Below are 18391 nucleotides of genomic sequence, written 5' to 3'. Positions count from 1 at the left end.
AATCCTAGAAAATGTAGCATTTCTACGTGTGATGTTAAATGAATGCTGGCATCAAGCTGCACTTTTTTTTCTCTAAACGGGGAAGGGGTTAAATTACATAGTTTAAAAAAATGAGATACAATTAACATACCATGAAATTCACCATTTTAAAGTGCACAATTCAGTAGTTTTTAGTATATTAATAAGATTACACAGCCATCACCACTATTTAATTCTAGAATATTTTTATCACTAACCCTCCGTCTCCACCTACCCAATACCCTACCCATCAGCAGTCACCCCCATTCCTCTCTCTCCCCAGCCCCTGACAACCACTAATTTACTTTCTCTGGATTTTCTCATTCTGAACAATTCGTATAAATGGAATCATACAATATGTAGCCTTCTTTTTCTGGCTCTTTTCACGTAACGTTTTCAAGATTCATCTATGTTGAAGCATGTATCGGTACTTTATTCCTTTTTAATGACTGAATAACATTCCATTGCTTGGATGGACCACATTTTGTTTATGCATTCGTCAGTTGGATTGTTTATACTTTTTGGCTATTTATGAATAATGATGCTATGAATAATTGTGTATAAGTTTTTATGTGAACATACATTTTAATTCACTTCTGACATGTTTAGTTCTGTTATTACATACTGTATGCTAATTTAGAATTGGTAAAGCTCCCTGATATGTTGACCCTTTTATATTCATGAAATGTCCTCCTTTATTAGATTTTTGCCTTAAAATCTACTGTTTGATACATTAGCTTTTGATTAGTGATCACATAGTATATCATTGTTCATTCTTTTACTTTCAACTTATTTGTATCTTTATATTTAAAGTTCCATATGCCCCTCTTGTGGGCATATGGAATTTTAAAAAAAATTCAGTCTCTGTTTCATTAACTGAAGTATTTACTATACTATGTCTAGTGTACTTACTGATATATTAGATATATTGAGCTTAAATGTATCATTTTACTATTTACTTTTTATTGGTTGTCTTTTTCTGTGTTCTTTTTTCTGCCCTTTTTTGCCTTCTTTTGCATTAAGGTTTTTTTTTGTTCATTTTTGTTTTTTTGTAATTTCTCCTCTATGAGCTTGTGAGCTATATATTCTCTTCTTTTAGTGGTTACCCTAAATTTCAACATGGATCCTTGACTTATTCAAGTCTATTCCATGTTAGTCCTTCCACCACTTTCTGGACTATTGAAACTTTAGAACTTCTCACCTTTCTGCCTGTTGTGCTATTGTTATCATAGATTTCAATTCTCTGTATTTTAAATCACAACAGACATTTTTATTAATGTTTAATATAGTCAGTATTCATTTAGGTTTATTCACATGTTTACATTTTATTACTCCTTATTACTTTTCATTACTATTTGTTTCTTTCTGCATTTTCATATATTTGTCTTTGAAAAAATATATATCATTCTCCTCCTAGAACTACCTTTGGAATTTTTCTTTAGTATTTAGTATATTTAGAAATACTTTTAGCGTTTTCCTTCTAGTACCGATCTTCTGGTGACAGATGGAGATTTTGTTTGCTGGAAACTCTCTATTTTGTTTTTGTTTTTGAAATATATATTTTTTGGTAAGTGAAGAATTCTAGGGTACTGCAGGTATTTTCTTTCAATGTTTGGGAGATGTCATTGGCTTTCATTGTGTCTGTTGCAAAGTCAGCTCTGAGTCCTTTTGCTGTTCTTAAAATGTTCTGTTTGGGTTTTAGCAATTCTATTTTGATGTGCCTAGGCATAGCTCTCTTTATATTTTGTTTGGGGTTCATAACACATCTTGAATCTGTGACACAATATTTTTTATTATAGCTTCTACCCTCTTCTCTCTCATCTCCTTCTGGGACACTAATGATATGTGTGTTAAGCTCTTTTCACTGTATATCTAAGACTTTGCGTTTTCCATTCTTTTGGTTCTTCATGGTTCAGTATGAATATTTTCTGCTGACTTATAATCTACTCCATTACTCTTGCCCTCAATTATGTTTAATTGGTTGTTAAGCCTTTCAATTGATTTCTTAATTTCAGCTATCATAGTATTCAGTCATATACATTTAAATCAACTTTTAAAAATAGTTTATAGTTTTCAGATGAATTATCCATCTTCATTTATTTTCTTCAGTATTTTAAGGTCCACACCTGCAGACTCCAGTTTCTAGTTCTTCTGTAGATCTGTTTCTTTTGTTTTTTTTGGTCAGTTGCTCTTATCTTCTGGCATTTCTGGTAATTTTTCATCTAATGGTAGACATTAAAAAAATTGAAGAGGTATACAAGACTCTGGATATTCTTTCAGAGAGGATTTACTTTTGCTTCTGAGAAAAGCAGTGTTGGGATAGATTTGATTCTGGGTTTTGGTCCTAGCGAGACCTGGTCTATATCTGGTTAGTCCTGACTTGCAGGTGATAGCTCTTCAGGGATTTTTAACTGAAAACATGTTTAAAAAATCTTGTTAAAACCCAAGACTCCTTCTTCAGGGTGAGCCCTCAATCTCCAATTTTTGTTACTCCAGGTTGTGAGTCTGCTGAAAGCTCTGCCCGGTTTTTCAGCCTCTTTGACACTGCTTAGGAATTGGCAGGTACCTTGAGGAGGTCAGAAGACCCCAGTGTTCATTTCTTCTTTCTGTACTTCCTTTCTCCAGGATCTTGGCCCCTAGAGTCCTTACTGCATTAGTAGCTCTCTGATGCATTTGAACAGATTTAAGGAAAACAAAACAAAACAAATCTATATCTCTCACAGGAGGGCTGGTCAATATAAGCTAGTTTTCCATAGTTGGAGATGAAGTCCAGCTCTGGCTTCCATTATTAGATGTCACTCTGAAGCTGAGAGCCCTATGACAAGTTCATAGGATATGAGCCTCTCACCATCTCTTCTGTGAAGAGGCTTCTAAATGATGAAAGCAGGAAGTGACATTTAAGGAGCGTCTTTTATGTGCAAAGCACCTGCTATATGTGTACAGGAAATAGTTCCAAGACATAAGGAACATGGGATTTTTCTAGGGAAGGAAAGTGGGACCTTGGCATGAGAGGTGGTGAGGAATGCATTGGATAAGAAGAATCTAGGTCAGAGTTTGGATTCAAGGGATGCACTGAGAACTGGAACTAGAAGAGGACCCTGACAGTGAAGGCACCTGGAAAGTGGACCGTCTCTTCACCCAACTGATGATGTTGGGGAGTCCTCTCCTGTGGTGCCATAGCCTAGTGAACTGATAATCCACACACAATTAGCAACCTCACTTGTTTCTTTCCAGCCATTGTTCTTTTACCTTTTCCTGCTACATTTTCCCAACCTTCTGGATATGGCCACCTGGATGTCTCATAGGCTCCTCCAGCTTGGCGTAGCCCAAGATGATGAAATGACCTGCTCTGTGTTGTCAGCTTGGCCTCACTACTAGCCCTTCTCAGTTCTCTTCATTATAAAAGAAGACAAGAATCTCATTTCCCAGAATCTTCTTCCTCTGTATGGTTCTGATTTAGACTTGGCCACCTTTACTTGAGAAATATATTGTAACTTGGAACTCTCTTCTCTATCCCAGAGCTGCTGTCCTAGTTTATACCTATATTGATATCCGTCTTGATTGCTTAGGCAGCCTCTTCTTGGAGAGAGTCTAACCAAGACAGAAACCACATAGTAATTTGAATATGAGAAGTTTAATATAAAGAATTAACTAATGGATTGGGATAGAGTAAAGAGGACTCTAATTATAGGAGTAGCAGATATAAAGAGCAGCCATCAATCTCAGGGCTGAAACAGAGGCCTTGAAGGAAGAGTTCCCTACATCCCATCCCTAGCTTAGAGCTGAACCTTGTTGGGAAGGATATGGCTGTGGCTTACTGGATGCAGAAGTCTCAGATGTGTAGACAGAATGTTTTAGATGTGTTGACAGAATGTTTTAGAAAAGGCCTTACTCTTTCATTGTCTCCAGCACCTCCTACTGACAAAGCTTGACATTGCATCAGCTGCCAAAGGAAAAAGATTTAAAGGACCCAGCTCCATTTCCAAAGAGAAGGCAATAAATGATTTATTTGGAGCCAAGAGAGCAATAACTGAATGTTATTCTACCCTCATTGTGAGGGGCAGCCTAACTGGTTGGCTAAGAGTGTGGACTCTGAAATCAGACTTCCTGGGTTCAAGTCTTAGCTCTGCCTTTTACTATTAGTTTAACCTTAAGAGACTTAATTTAAGCTCTCTGTTTCTTAGTTCCCTAATTTATAAAAGCAGAGTAGTCATAGTACTAACCTTGTTGGGTTATTATGCTAAATGAGTTGATGTTTATTAAGCACTTAGAAGAGTAGGTAATATATCAGACTTCATACATTGATATTATCATTAGAACTCAAACACTCCTTCAAATTGCAGCCAGGATGGGCTTTCCATCGTAGGTATCGATTTTAGCCTACAATAGTGTGTCATAAAATATCATCTTCCTTTATTCCTCTCTTTACTGAGATCGGGGCAGGAACAGGGAATGCTAATATGATAAGCTGTTTTCTTAAGAACTCGCTATGTTCATATTACAAAAATCAGAAATCTGGCAACATCACTTTGTTGCTTAAAACTCATCTGTGGCTCCTCATTATCTTCAGGATAGAGTCCGACTCCCTTGCCCTGGATATTAGGCTCTCACTGCTCTGCCCCCTCACTTCCCATCACCACACTCTGGCCCAAGTTTTCACTTCAGTCATTCCAAACACTGAAATTCACTATCTTCATACCCCCACTGGGCTGTGCCTCTATTTTCTAACTTAGCTTATTTTATTCCTTCTTTCTGGAGTATTATTCCCCTTCGTCTTCGCTTGGCTAATTCCCTTTCAACCTTCAGAAAACTCAAGCACCAACTCTTCTAGAAAGCCTTCCCTGAATCCCCAAGTAGGTTGCAAAATGCTTCTGGTCTTTTCGCTTCCGAAGTTGTGGTGCTGTTGTGTCGAAGTGATCTGCTTCTGTGCCAGGCCACCTGGTTAACATCGAAGGCACTTGGGATCTCTTGTGTATTATTCATGTTTGCATGCTCTGCGTTCTAGTGCAGACGCACTGGCTGTGCATTGCATCACTCTAGGGCTGTTTGGTTGCAGAGTTTTTGCAAAACCTGCTCCACTGTTCACTACGCTCCTTAGTGCCAAGTGGAGTCACAATAGGTGAGCAGAATTGTCCCCTCAGGCTCTAGACATTTATTACAGCATCTATTTATAGCCACCCGGTACATAACTGGCTTCTCTTTGTTAGGTTGGAGTGACTGTGAAATATTTTAGAATGACAAAAACACACTTCTTTTTAAGATACTAGGTTCTAATTGCTCCAGATCCAAGGGAATCTCAGAAGTAAAGCTGGAGGAGGGGAAAAGAGAAGGGACACAGTCCTATGACGCAACCAAGGACTTTAATTGAAGGCAGCTCTTCCCTCAGTGGCTTTTCCAAGAGCTGAAGTGACTCCTGCTGGTGGCACAGGGATAGCTCAGACGTCTTCTCCTCCAGGGGAGTTTCTGAATCAGTCTTCATGGCTCCTGCTCACTGCCGTCTTCCTCCTGGAGGCACTCCAGCAGCTGCGCAGCCTGGGGGTCCCCGACTAGAACCCTGCTCAGGGTCTCACATGAGTACACGTCTTCATGCCCCTATTGTTGGCAGAGTGGTGTGGGTATCTCTTTTGCAAACTATTTTTGTGAGAATTTGCATTTAGATCTGAAAGAGTTAAGGACAATATTCTGGGTAAAGGCTTTGAATTACACATGAATGAGCAGTCTTGGTCATATCCCATTTGGGTATTTGTCATATTAATTGTGGCTTTAAAAATTCTGCTTTAACAAAAACAAAATAAAATAAAAACACAGAATTAACATTGGGATAATGAAAGAAAAAAATAGTTTATGGTTTCATTATCTGCCAACTCTGTGTAAAGTACCTTCTTACATGTGGGTTTTTCCCTGTGGAATAAATCTCTTAGATACACAGACACACAGACACAGACACAGACACAGACAGACAGACAGACAGACAGACAGACACACACACACACACACACACACACACACACACACACACACAAATTCTGCTTGCTTGAGCTAGTAACCTAAAACTGTGTTAAACAGTCGAGATCTTAGTGCTGACTTATTACGTCAGCATAGCCTAGCTGGTCCTAATCCACGTATACAGTTAGCATCTGTTGAGTGCCTTCTTGTGTGGGGCCATATTCTAGTTACTTAACATATGTTGCCTCATTTCATTCTCCCAACAACCTGAAAATCAGGTAGTGTATTATCATTATCTTCATCTTTCAGAGAAGGATGCTGAAGCTCAGAGAGAGAGATTCAGTAACATGCTCAAGCTCAGTAAGTGGCTGAGGCAGAATTTAAGCAGGTATGTAGCACTAAAGCCAGTGATCATTAATATCTCATATTTTATATAGTTTTAGGCTGTATTGTTACAGTTTGGGTAATTACTCCCTCTTCTATACCCCAAAAGGTTAAAAGAAATCTGAGGGTGTTTCAGCAGAAGGTGGCTGAGGAGACTGAGGTCCAGAAAAATAACTCAGGTGTTCTTGCCAGCTACCACATACCGGTGTCTGGAACCTACCGAAGGTCCGTGGGTGATGCTGTGGGGACGTTCTTGAGTTGTAGGAGCTACCAGTCGTAGAAGGCCCCTCACCGGCCTGGCAGCAACAACAGAAGATCTTTGATGCCATGTTTTGGTGGGCTGTGGGAAGAGGAAAGGGCAATGGGCCATCTGACTCTACAGCCCAAAACCAGAAGCCCATTGTTGTTTAAGCAGTGGGTCACACTGGGCCAGCCTCTCGCAAGGTAACACTCCCCTCCTCTCTCGCACACCTCAACTTTGGGAATGAGACAGTTCGTTCAACATATATTTGATGGGGTCCTATTGGTGCCAGGTGTGAGGGACATGGCAGTGAACATTGGCTAGAGATTCTCACACTCAAGGAGGCAAGAATGAGTCTAGTTCACCTTTGGATCTCAGAACTGAGCACAGGGCTCTGCACATAGTAGGTGCTCTCTCAACATCACGTGAATGAATATATGAGCCTGCTCTGTTGGACAACAATATGCCCAATATTATCCCCATTCTCCCTTCCACTAACAGGTGTTTCACTCCCTGCTTGGGAGTGCAGGAATGCATAGAAACATCCTGATTCTAGACTTACATCATTCTCCCGGTGGCTTCGGTCTTAGAAGTTAACGAGGGAAGAGAAACAAACAAGGTGTCAAGGATACCGAAAGTCATCGAGCATCTTAGAGAGGTCTGATATCCGTGGGCTCACTTAACTTTCAGCTCCACTCTACAAGGCAGGACTTTGTCCCATTTTCCAGATGACAGAACTGAGCTTCAGAAAGGTGACTTTCCCAAATCTCACAGCCAAGAGGGGCAGCTGGAATTTTAACATAGTTTTGTCTGGTGCCAGAGCCTGTGCTGTCTAGTCTCTCCCTACAGGAAATTCCAGGGGGGAGAGAAATGTTCAGAACCACCATCCTTCTGAGAGTTGATGGCAGGTAGTTTTCAAATGGAAAGGTTCCCCATGAAGCTTGACAGGACAGTGAAGAAGTTAAGAGCAAACATTTTTTAGTTAGATGGAGGTGGGAAGTAATTCTTGCTGCACCTGGCTGTGTAATTTAGAACAATTTAACTTCCTCGAGCCTCAGTTTTCCTAACTGTAAAATGGGCATGGTAAAACCTACCGCAGAATCCTGAGAGGACTGGGTGACATACATATTTGAAGTGCTTAGCACGATGTCTGGCACACAGTGTTTAATAATTTGAATGACAGTGATGTAGGAGAGGCTGGCTGGAGTAGGGTAGGGTGAGGGTGTGTGGTGTTTCTTGCACTACCAGTGCCCTCCTCTAGATGGAAGCAGAAACCAAAGAAAAAGGCCCTTGGGTTGTCCGCCATGGGCTGTGACCTTCAGGTCACCAGTGACCCCTCAGAACTTGGACTAGAACAGGAACGATCAATGAGGTCAAACAGGAAGACTTCTGGGTCTGGAGGAGTCCTTAGGGGTTATTTAGCACAAGTCGGGATGATTGGGACCCAGAGAGAAAAATAGTGGGTCAAGATAAATTAGAGGTAATGTCTGCTTCCCTTAGTGAGGTGAAAAGTTGTCCAGGAGTGATGGATATAGCGTCCCTTTAGTGCAGAAGAAATATCCACTCCTGCTCTCAGGTCTAACCTTTGAGCCTCACTCACCCGCAGCTGGCAGAGCAGAGAGGAAGCTCTTTGTGATGTCACAGAGCTGGGGAACTGGGAGCTGAGGTACAGAATGTTTATTAGGTATCTTAGTCAAGGTGACACAGCTTGTAATTGGCAGAAAGAGGATGGATGAGAGGTTGGGGCGTTTTAAAGATTCAGGGTTGATGTTGTCAAATTGCTTTACAAATGCTTTACTTCAAGGTCAGCTGACTAGCAACCTTAATTGTATTCCATCCTTAATCCTGTTTTGTAATGTGAGGTAATGTATTCACAGGTTCTGGGAAATAGAATTAACACATCTTGGAGGTGGGCGGAATTCCTGTCTACCACAGTCCTTAGATATTTGTATCAAAAAGATAAAAGAATGAAATAAATCCCCAATTCAAAAAGCTAGAAAAAGAAAAAGTAATCAAAAGGATGTACAAGAAAAAGAAGTACTAAGGATTAAAAACAAATTATTTGAGTATAGAGAAAGTATCTAAATGATAAAAGTTATTTTTTGAAAAATATTAACAATAGAAATATTATGCTACTTAATCAGGAAAAAGGAAGAAAGCACAAATATACAAAATTAGAGAGGATAAGGGGGAAATAACCATTGAGACAAAAGAAATTTTAAAAATCTCAAGAGCATATACCTTTATGCGAATACATTTTTTAAAAAAACTAAATGAAGTAGATACTTTCCTAGGAAAATACAGTTTATCAAAATGACTGCATTAGAGATAGAAAACTCTATCAATTTCTATAGAAGAAACAGAAATTTAGCAAGGAACTGGCCTCCCCGCAAAAGGCAACAGGCCCAGATGGTTTCACAGGGGAATGCTAGTGAACTCTCAAAGACCAGATAGTTCCAATGCTGAGTAAATTGTTCTAGAGCCTATACAATGGAAGAAAACGTCCAAGTTATTTTTATAAATTCTTTTTACGAAGCAACTATATAACATTGACAACTACGTCTGATAAAAATACAAAAAAGAAAATTGTAGCTATCACCTATTGATATAAAAATAATAAATAAAATATTAGTGAACTGAATCCAGCTCCATATTATGAAAATAATACATCATGGTCAGTTGTCATTTATTTGTGGAATGGAAATTTGGTTAAATATGAGAAGATATATATTTTTTCTGTACATGCTGGAAAAAAACAAGAAAAGGAAATTGATAGAGATTTTCTTCATATGACATGATATATCTATCTCAATATCTTTCTCTTAAAATGAGCTTTTTCCTTGATAAACACTAGGAAACCAGGAAAAAGCAGATATCTACTATCTCCACTATTTAACATTGTACTGGTAATGTTGGCTATTATAATGAGATGAGGAAAATCTGAGATATAAGAATTACACAAGGAAGAAACTAAAGTATATCTACTTGCAGTGGTATAATAGTATTTCTGATGAGTAATAGGGAATCAATGGCTAAACTAGCTCAAACAATAGTATAATTCAGACATAAAGTAACATAGTGAATTCAATAGTGTTAATAAACATGCAACAACTAATTACAGAAATAATGATAGAGGAAAAACCCCATTTACAATGGCAACAAAAAAGGTAAAGTACTTAGAAATACATTTAATAAGAAATTTGCAAACTTTAAATGAAGAACATTTAAAAATAGCAATGAAAGACAAAAAGGTAGATTTGAACAAATGAAAAACCTTTTGTAGACGGGGAGGAGGCGGTCAACATCACAGAGGAGCCTGATTAAAAGAAACTGAAGAGACATGGCTACTACCTGCACTTGATCTTGGATTAGATCCTGGCCTGGGCAAAAAAAGTTGCTCTAAGACATTTTTGGGACAGCTGATGAAATTTGGATAGTATTGTATCAATGCTGAATTTCTTTCCATAATTTTACTGTAGTTATGTAAGAGAATGTCCTTGACCTTAGGAAATATACACTGAAGTATTTAGGAGTAAAGGGACATGCCGTGTGTGTACAACCTCCTTTCAAAGTTACAGGGAGAGACGAAAAAGGAATGAAGCAAACTCAGGAGCAATAGGTAAATCTGGGTAAAACATCGCTGGAAATTCTTTGTGCTATTATTCTTGCAACTTTTCTCTTAAATTTGGAGTTATCTCAAAAATTAAAAAAAAAAAAAAACCTATCCAAAGAGTTTTTAAAAATTGTTTCAGGTGAGATACATGTGACTGCATATTTAAAAATGATGACATTTTTGGAAGAGATACTCCTTGGTAAGTAGGAAAGGAAAAGAGAAGGTACACGGTCCTGTGATGTGACAAGGGCTTTAATTAGAGGCAGCTCCTCCTGCAGTGGCTTTTTTTAGGATGTGAAGTGACTTGCTGGTGGCACAGGGATGGCTCAGACGTCTTCTCCTCCAGGGGAGTTTCTGAATCAGTCTTCATGGCCTCTGCTCACCACCCTCTTCCTCCTGGTGGCACTCCAGCAGCTGTACAGCCTGGGGGTCCCAGATTAGAACGCTCAGCGTCTCCCAATGAGGCACGGCTGGAATGGCCTGAGATTCTGAGAGTTGCGGTTTGGGTATCTCTTGTAAAAACTTCCTTGGGAAGCTTTTCATGTCCAAATATTCATGTCCGAAAGAAGAAAGAAAAAAATTATGCTGGGTGAAGCCTTCTCATTGGCCCTGGCTAGACTGTCTTGGTTGCCTCCCTTCCTGATCATTGTCTGATTCTGAAACACAGTGTGAGACACATAGACCCCAGCCTGGGACTTGCAAGTCCATTGTGATAGAGACAAGGCCTACTCCCCTGGGGGTTCCTGGTCAGTGTTAGGACCCCAGCCTTTTATAGCAGGTTCTGCATTGTACCCTATTGGTGCATTCAGTGATGACAGGGTGCCTTACAAAGTGCAGTGGTCTGGAAAGTGAGAGAATTAGGTCCATTCTGGTTCTGACGAGGATACCCCTCCCTAGTGGACTTTTGGGACGTTCTTTCCCCCTAGGGGCCTCAGCCCTCCCTCTACAATGAGGTGAATTTTTAAACTAGGTTCCTTGGATTGCTTTGGGGAGTAGGGAGGTGAGAGGAAGGGAAGGGGCTAGCCGGTGGGGCTACCAGCCCCCCAACCCTCCATTCAAGTAGAGCAGGACCCTTTTGATATTTTATAGAAATTGGACTTTGTGTGAGATTTTTGTCTACCAGGAGGGTTTAGCTGTTATGAGGAGTCTGGAATAACTGGGCTGGCTGATCTTTAGCTCTCAACAGCTAGCCTCATGGGGTGGTTAAGAGCTATGTGAAGTCACCCGGCCCCAGAGTTGGTGCCCAGCAATGTGGCTGTGTTTCTTCTTCCTGAACTATGCTCACTGTTCAGGACTGGGCTTCTGTCTTCCACGACTCAGAGACATGTCACCCCCAAATGGGTATGCTCAATCCACAAGCATTTCTGATACTGTTTACTTGTCATGCACCTGGCTGGGTTTGGGGGAACAAAACTGATGTGGGTCCTGCCCTCCTGGAACTTACTGTCTAGTGCCCAAAGTGGACATTGAACAAACCATCACACAAAATATACATATAAGACAATGCCACAGAGTTTAGAAAGGGCATGGATGTGTGTCCTTTCCTCCAAGACCTGCTCCTCATGTAATTCCTAGCTTGGAAGATCATGCAGGCAGGTCCTGACCCCTTGGCCCCTCTTCAAGGTGTTCTAGAATATGACCACAGCTTCCTGATGGGAGTGGTCTCATGTCTCCCATCACGCCACTTAGCTTAGCTCAAAATTCAGTGGGGTTTGGTCATCAGGATACGATCCTCTCTCCTGGGGGTTCCTGGTCAGTGTTAGGACCCTAATTTGGGACTCACCCTCAAAATCATCGCTGCTGGTTGAGGAGTCTTTCTTTTCTGGATGGGTCAGGGGTTGTCCTAAAGGCAAGCGGGAGGCTGTGTTAGGGTGCTTAGAATTTTGTCCGTCAAGCTCATCCTTTTGCAAACCTGACAATGATAATTCCACACAGTCATGTGGGGAGGCTCAGAGGAGATGACAGAAGTGAAGGCATTTTGCCTATTCTGAAGCAGTGCACACAGGCCAGTGGTGGTTATTTATAGGGAGGGAGCACCTGAATCTACGTCTAGTCTTCTGAGCACTTTCTCATATGAAGGTACTAGATTCAAAAATATGTATTCTTTTTAAAACATAAAGTTTAGTATTTTCCTGTTTATAAATGTAATGAATATTTGTTATAGAAAAGCTAGGAAATATTGAAGAATATAAAGCAGGAAAAAAATGCCCTAAACACCCCCTCCTTAGATATTATCACAGTTCCAGTCTTTTTCTATGTGTATTTTTAAATAGTACATCACATCCTATACATCGTGAATGCATTTTACTTTATGCATTATATCATAAACATTTTTCACGTGTTACTAAATTTTAAGAAATAGTGGTTGTATAACATTCTATTTTATGGATAATTCCAGATTTATTTAACCAATGTTCTATTGTTGGGTGTTTAGACTTTTCAAATTTTACTACTATAAATAATGTTGTGATGAACATTGTTGTATATATGGCTTTGTTTTTATATATTTCTAGATTCCTAAAAGCATAACATAGAATTTTTGTCACCAGACAATTGTGTTTTATTATAGTGTAAGTGATTCTGTCATTTATTAGCTGCATACCTTGAACAAATAGTTTCACCTCTGTTTTCAAACCTGCAAAATGATATGCCTGTTTTGGATAATCACGCTTACTTCTTAGAGTTATTGTAGGGATTAAATAATATCAGGTTACCAGTGAGTAAGCTCTGACACAGTAGAGGATTCATTTGATCACAGCTGGATTCCTAGTGCGTAGAGAGTGCCTTGCACGCATAGGGGCTCAGTAATTATCAGTATTATTATCTTGGAAAAAGGGATTGACATTTTTAAGCTTCTTGGGTTTTACTGTGAAACTACTTCCAGGGGAAGTATTTTAAAGACACTTAGCATGGATTTCTGGAAGAATATGCCATGAGAATTTTTTTCCTGCCATTTCCTCCCATCTGACTGTGCCGGATGCCTACTAACCCTGCCCCTCCGCTCCCCACCATGTGCTTGTCAGTCCTGGCTTTGCCTAATCTTGACAATAACGTTCATTTTTTTTTTTTTCTGTCTGAAATTGTTGATTTTGACACCTAGTCTTCTTCACTATGACATTTTGTCCTAGATCATCAAGAAGGTCATAATTACAAACTTTCCTTTTCTCCCTCTTCCCGTGTACGTGTAGCCTCGGAAGCCACATGTTCCAGATGCCCCGGCTAAAGGTGAAAATGAGATGGCTGGTGTGCAAACCCGAAATACACTTTCATTCTGTAAATACCGAAATTTCAAGACTGATTTGTTTTAATAGCAGAGCCTGTCCTGCCCTGCCCAATACCCATGTAGAGTTTCCATTCTTTGACATTTGTTGAGTGTCTACTTTGTGCAGGGCCTGTGCTACATGCTTAAATATATTACTTCATTTAATCCTCCCAGTGATCCTGGAAAGTAATAATACATCATGAATATGCCCATTTTATGGTAAGGACTTAAGCTTAGAGTGAGAAAGGTTAAGTGACTTGTCTAATTCTGTGGCAGAGCTGATTAGAACTAGTCAGAGCCCCAAAGGCAGTGATCTTAACCATGCTTCTCAAACTATAACATACATTCAGATTTACCTGGGGGTCATGTTAAAATGCAGGTTCTGAATCAGTAGGTCTGGAGTAGGGTCTGAAAATAGTTCTAATAAGTTCCCAGGTGATGCCAATATTGCTGGTCGATGGATCACACTTTAAGTATCAAGATCTTAAGCTCTATTGTTTATTGGTTTGGGTACATAGCCACCTAATCCTTACCTCATTTTAGGTTGGAATTATTACTCAGAAGCTGAAGAAAATATTAGGGTCTATCTGCAGAAGGGCGATGAGCAAAATGAGATCTAGAGATGCCAGTAGAATGTTCTCGTATGGTACCTACCACAGGTTGATGGCTGTTGCTCTTGGGTTTGAATGGAGATCGTGGAGTCATCTGTGGTATGAGACTCCTCACAATCTTTGCAGCATAAACAGAAGATCTTTGAGGCCAGCTTTTGGTAGGTTGCTGTAGGATGAAAAGGAATGAGGGCCATTGTTTCTGGGATCTAAATTCCAGATGCCCATTGGAAATTTACTGTGATGGGAGTCATATTGAGTCAGCCTCTCCCAAAGTATAATAGCCTTCCCCTCTCCCAAATCTTCTGTAGTTCCCCATGGCCAGCAGGTCCAGACCTTTTTGCCTAGGCTGTTCTCTCTTAAGGCCATTTTCCCAATTCTTACATCATTTTCTTACCCATGGAAAGGAGTTGAAGCCTCTACCGTGCCAGCTTTGCCTGTAGGGGTGGCTTGTTGAATCAGCTGATCTTGAATTTGAGCCTAGTTCCCTGGGCAGAGCTGTTTCCTAAATAAACATGAGACTGTAGCTGAAAAATGCCAGTCCTTTACCCATGTTCACAGTTCAGATAGGACCCCATTACAGCAAAATCCCAACTCAGGTAGAAATGCACATAAGCATGTTTAGATTTTAGGTAGATCTTTGTTGTACCGCATTTCTAGGTGCCTGGTTTTGGGTCAATTCCTTAACCTTCTTGAGCCTCATTTTTATCATAGTCCCTGCTTTGCAGAGGTAAAGGGTTAAATATATGAAAAGTGATTCCTGTGGTGCCTACAATAAGTGCCCAATCAGTGGTCATTCCATTTCCTTTCTCTTCCCTTCATGTGGCTAATTGGCTCCAAATTATTCCAGCTGTTCCAGGTCCCATGAGGACATGGTAATGAAGCATCGTCTTGCAGGTCTAGATCTTAGTTCTACCACTAACTTACTGTATGGCTTTGTCTCTGTGTCTCAGACTCCTCATGAGTAGCAAACAGAAGAAGTTAGGCTGGAAGATCTCTTCAAGGCTCTTTCTAGTTCTGATGGTCCAGAATTATAAAGCCTTGTTTTAGTCCCAAATTTCTTTCTTCGTGTACCCTTTCTTTGTCCCAGACGCCTTTCTTTGTGTCTGGATCCTTCCTGTCCTCACTCCCTTTTCTGTGGCAAAACACCCTTTTAGGAAATTCTTATTATGATATTGATAAATGTCTCTTACAATATACTCTGTGAGTTGTCTCATTCTTGGGCACTTGCTTCTCACTTTCTCTACTGCTACACCCTGGTCCAAGCCACCACCATCTCTTGCCTGAATAATGGCAATAGCTTTCTAACTGATCTCCCTGTTTTGCTTCACCCTTGATCTCTTTATTATTAATATAAAATATTTAACTTCATACACATAAGCTATTCAATATAACATAATTTATATATTGTGGCTAGATACATCCATCTGACTAGACATATAGAGATGTCCCCATTGTGTGAGGCCAAAAGGGTTACTCCCTGTGTCCATTTAGCCCCAAACTCCAATAGTCATTTGGATATGTTGCCAAGTGAGTTTTTCAAAATGATTTGAGCTCTGACATATTTTGCTAAGCTCTCTTTAGTGAATTTGTTTTACTTTCTTAGAATTTATGAACAAATAGAGATTTATATAAGGCAATTAGATCTTTTGTTTTGGAGATGCACCATTTAGCAAATATGCTTGCCATTAATATGTTTATTTTTCTGCTGCTTGCTTTAGTCTCAATTTTTTTTAATCTACTTATATAAACTCTGTCTCCCGGGGTTTTGCTTTGTTCTAGACTGACTCGTGTATGTTGAACGTGGAAGGAAGTGTTTCATAAGGAATAAATGGAAGCGTAGGGCTGACAAGTCCCCACCATAAGTTGGCTCTGAGAACTAATGGTTGGTAGTCTGTTTGGCAGGTGATCAATTTATATCAAGGTAATTGCTAAAAATTTGCCTTGAGTTCCTTTAAACCTGCATAAGCACATGTTCTTCTTGTTAACTTAATGAAAGAAGCTCACTTTACTCAGCCTTTGTTCTGGAGTCAGTGATTTTCAGATTGTCAATCATATAGACTCCTCTAGGCTTTTCTTAGCCAAGGAATTGAAGACACCATGCGTAAGTACAAACTTTTGATCTATTGTAGTGTATTCTTTCCTGTTATGGTCTCATTTACGCTAAAGTTGTTGCCTTTTCCTGGAAACTTCTTTGTACATATACTCTCACTATGTACCCTAATGTGTTTATCTTAATAAATGGCAAGATTTCACTGGGCGACTTAGAATCACAAGATCATTCTGGGTAACTTCCAATGTCAAAAGAGATCTAAGAGAGGCTCTAGCAAAGAGAGAAGGCAAAAAGACCAAACATTCAATAGAAGTCTTCTTTGGTTGACATACTCTGGCCTCAAAAAGAAAGGAAAAAAAAATCTCACTTCTACTCAAACGTTCTGAAACTTACCTACTTTGTTTGCATCTCTCTTTCTCTCCCCATCTAACTTTATATTTACCATCTGCTTACACTCTGCATGTTCCTTTCCCTAACTGCCTAAATAAACTTTCTTTGTGGGACATTTCTCTAGAAAAGAATAATCAACATTGCACAATATTCCCCTAAAATCCCTATACCAGAAGGTGGACCCAGAGAGGTTGAATTTAAACCCTGGGTGAGAGTTGAGTTGAGGAAAAATTTAGAATAATCAGAAAATTTAGAAAATTCAGAAAGACAGAAAGTTGCTGTGTAATTCAGGGTTCTGCTAACTACTTTGTTTCTTATTGTCCTGAGCTATCATAGATGTGCCAGTTAGTTACTTACTTGTTAACCTTAAAATGGAGAAAAATGTTTAAAAGCAGCAGAATGGAAAAGACCAGAAGATTTAAGTAACCCAATTGTGCATACATTTTAAAAAATAGACTTGAAAACGTTAAAAAAAAAAAAAGAAACACCACATAAAACTATTTCAAAAGCCTTTCTCTTAAGGGCAGATTGGGCAAAGATTCAAAATGGCAAACGAAATCAAAATGAGTCAGTAGGAGATTCAATAGACTTTAGGACACTTTCAAAGAACTTTCTACGGCAGACAACAGCTCAAGGGAGGCTTTTCTTCTCTTTTTCTTGCAATGGCTCAGATCTGAACTAGAAGACTTAGATAAAATAAATTGGGATGGGAAATGTCAATACACACTTCATTTTCAGATTCCCCAATGATTAATTGAAAATCAAAATAACCTTAAGGCCTCTTGGATAAAACAATTGCCTCTGAAATAAGAACAGGACCACAGTTTCCTCTGTTCTTAAAGAATATGGAGGCTGTAGATAAGCACACTTGTATTTACCATGAGCAGAAAGACCATTGGAAGAACTAATAATTCATAATGGCAGAAAGATAGCAGTGCAGATCTGTCCAGCTATGCAACTCTGAGGAGACCTTAGCACTAAGACTGTTTTGTGTGACCAGTACTTGGATTATTCCAAGTATATGGCTCCTCAACACCTTTGGTGGACTGCATCTTCTTACCCAGCATCGGAAGTAGTAAACCTTTTCTGGGGCTATCCATGCTCCACCTGGGGCTATCCATGCTCCACCTTCCAGACTGTTTATAAAAGCTCTTTTAATTATTATTAGACTTCTGGGGGCAGGAGCCCTCTGTAGGAGCTGGCCTGACTTAGTAAATAATACAGCCCCTGTCCTAGGGCACAACTGACCAATTGGCAATTCTTAGCTCAAGTAATTATGAATATTAGGGTACTTTTTTTAAAAAAAAATTATTTTGTCTAATCAAGAAGAGCATGCACCATTGCCAGCACTTCATGTCGTACCTGGATTAATACCACAGATGAGGTTAACATATATCTAAGCCTGAAGAAAAGGCAACCTGGCTATCTGGAGTAGACCCAGGGAATTATTGGAAATTTAATTTCTTGGTCATGCCTGGGAAATCATGGGTCATGATTCTGGAGTGACTTCCAGACTGTTTATAAAAGCTCTTTTAATTATTGTTTGTCTCATGGTCATTACTTATATTACTTTTAATAATTAGTTCTTAAATAATTAACAACTTAAATTTTATTTAATATTTAAACTATTATTTATTTGACAAAAAATAATTATTAAATAATTAATTATTCCTTTTAATTATTCTTGTTTGTCTCATAGTCACTCAGTGGCTGTTGTCCAGAGAGCCAAATATTTTTATGCAACAACCGACTCAGCATATGATTCCACAGATGATTCATAAAAGAAAACAAGAAGACATCAGGCTAGCTAATATTCAAACTAGAAAGATCTCTGTTAAGTGAAAAAATGGAACTGTGTCTTTAAGGAAAGTTGATG

This window comes from Pteropus medius, unplaced genomic scaffold (assembly GCF_902729225.1).
Source record: "Pteropus medius unplaced genomic scaffold, Ma_sr-lr_union100, whole genome shotgun sequence".
Taxonomy (NCBI): domain Eukaryota; kingdom Metazoa; phylum Chordata; class Mammalia; order Chiroptera; family Pteropodidae; genus Pteropus; species Pteropus medius.
This window is presented reverse-complemented; position numbering follows the sequence as displayed.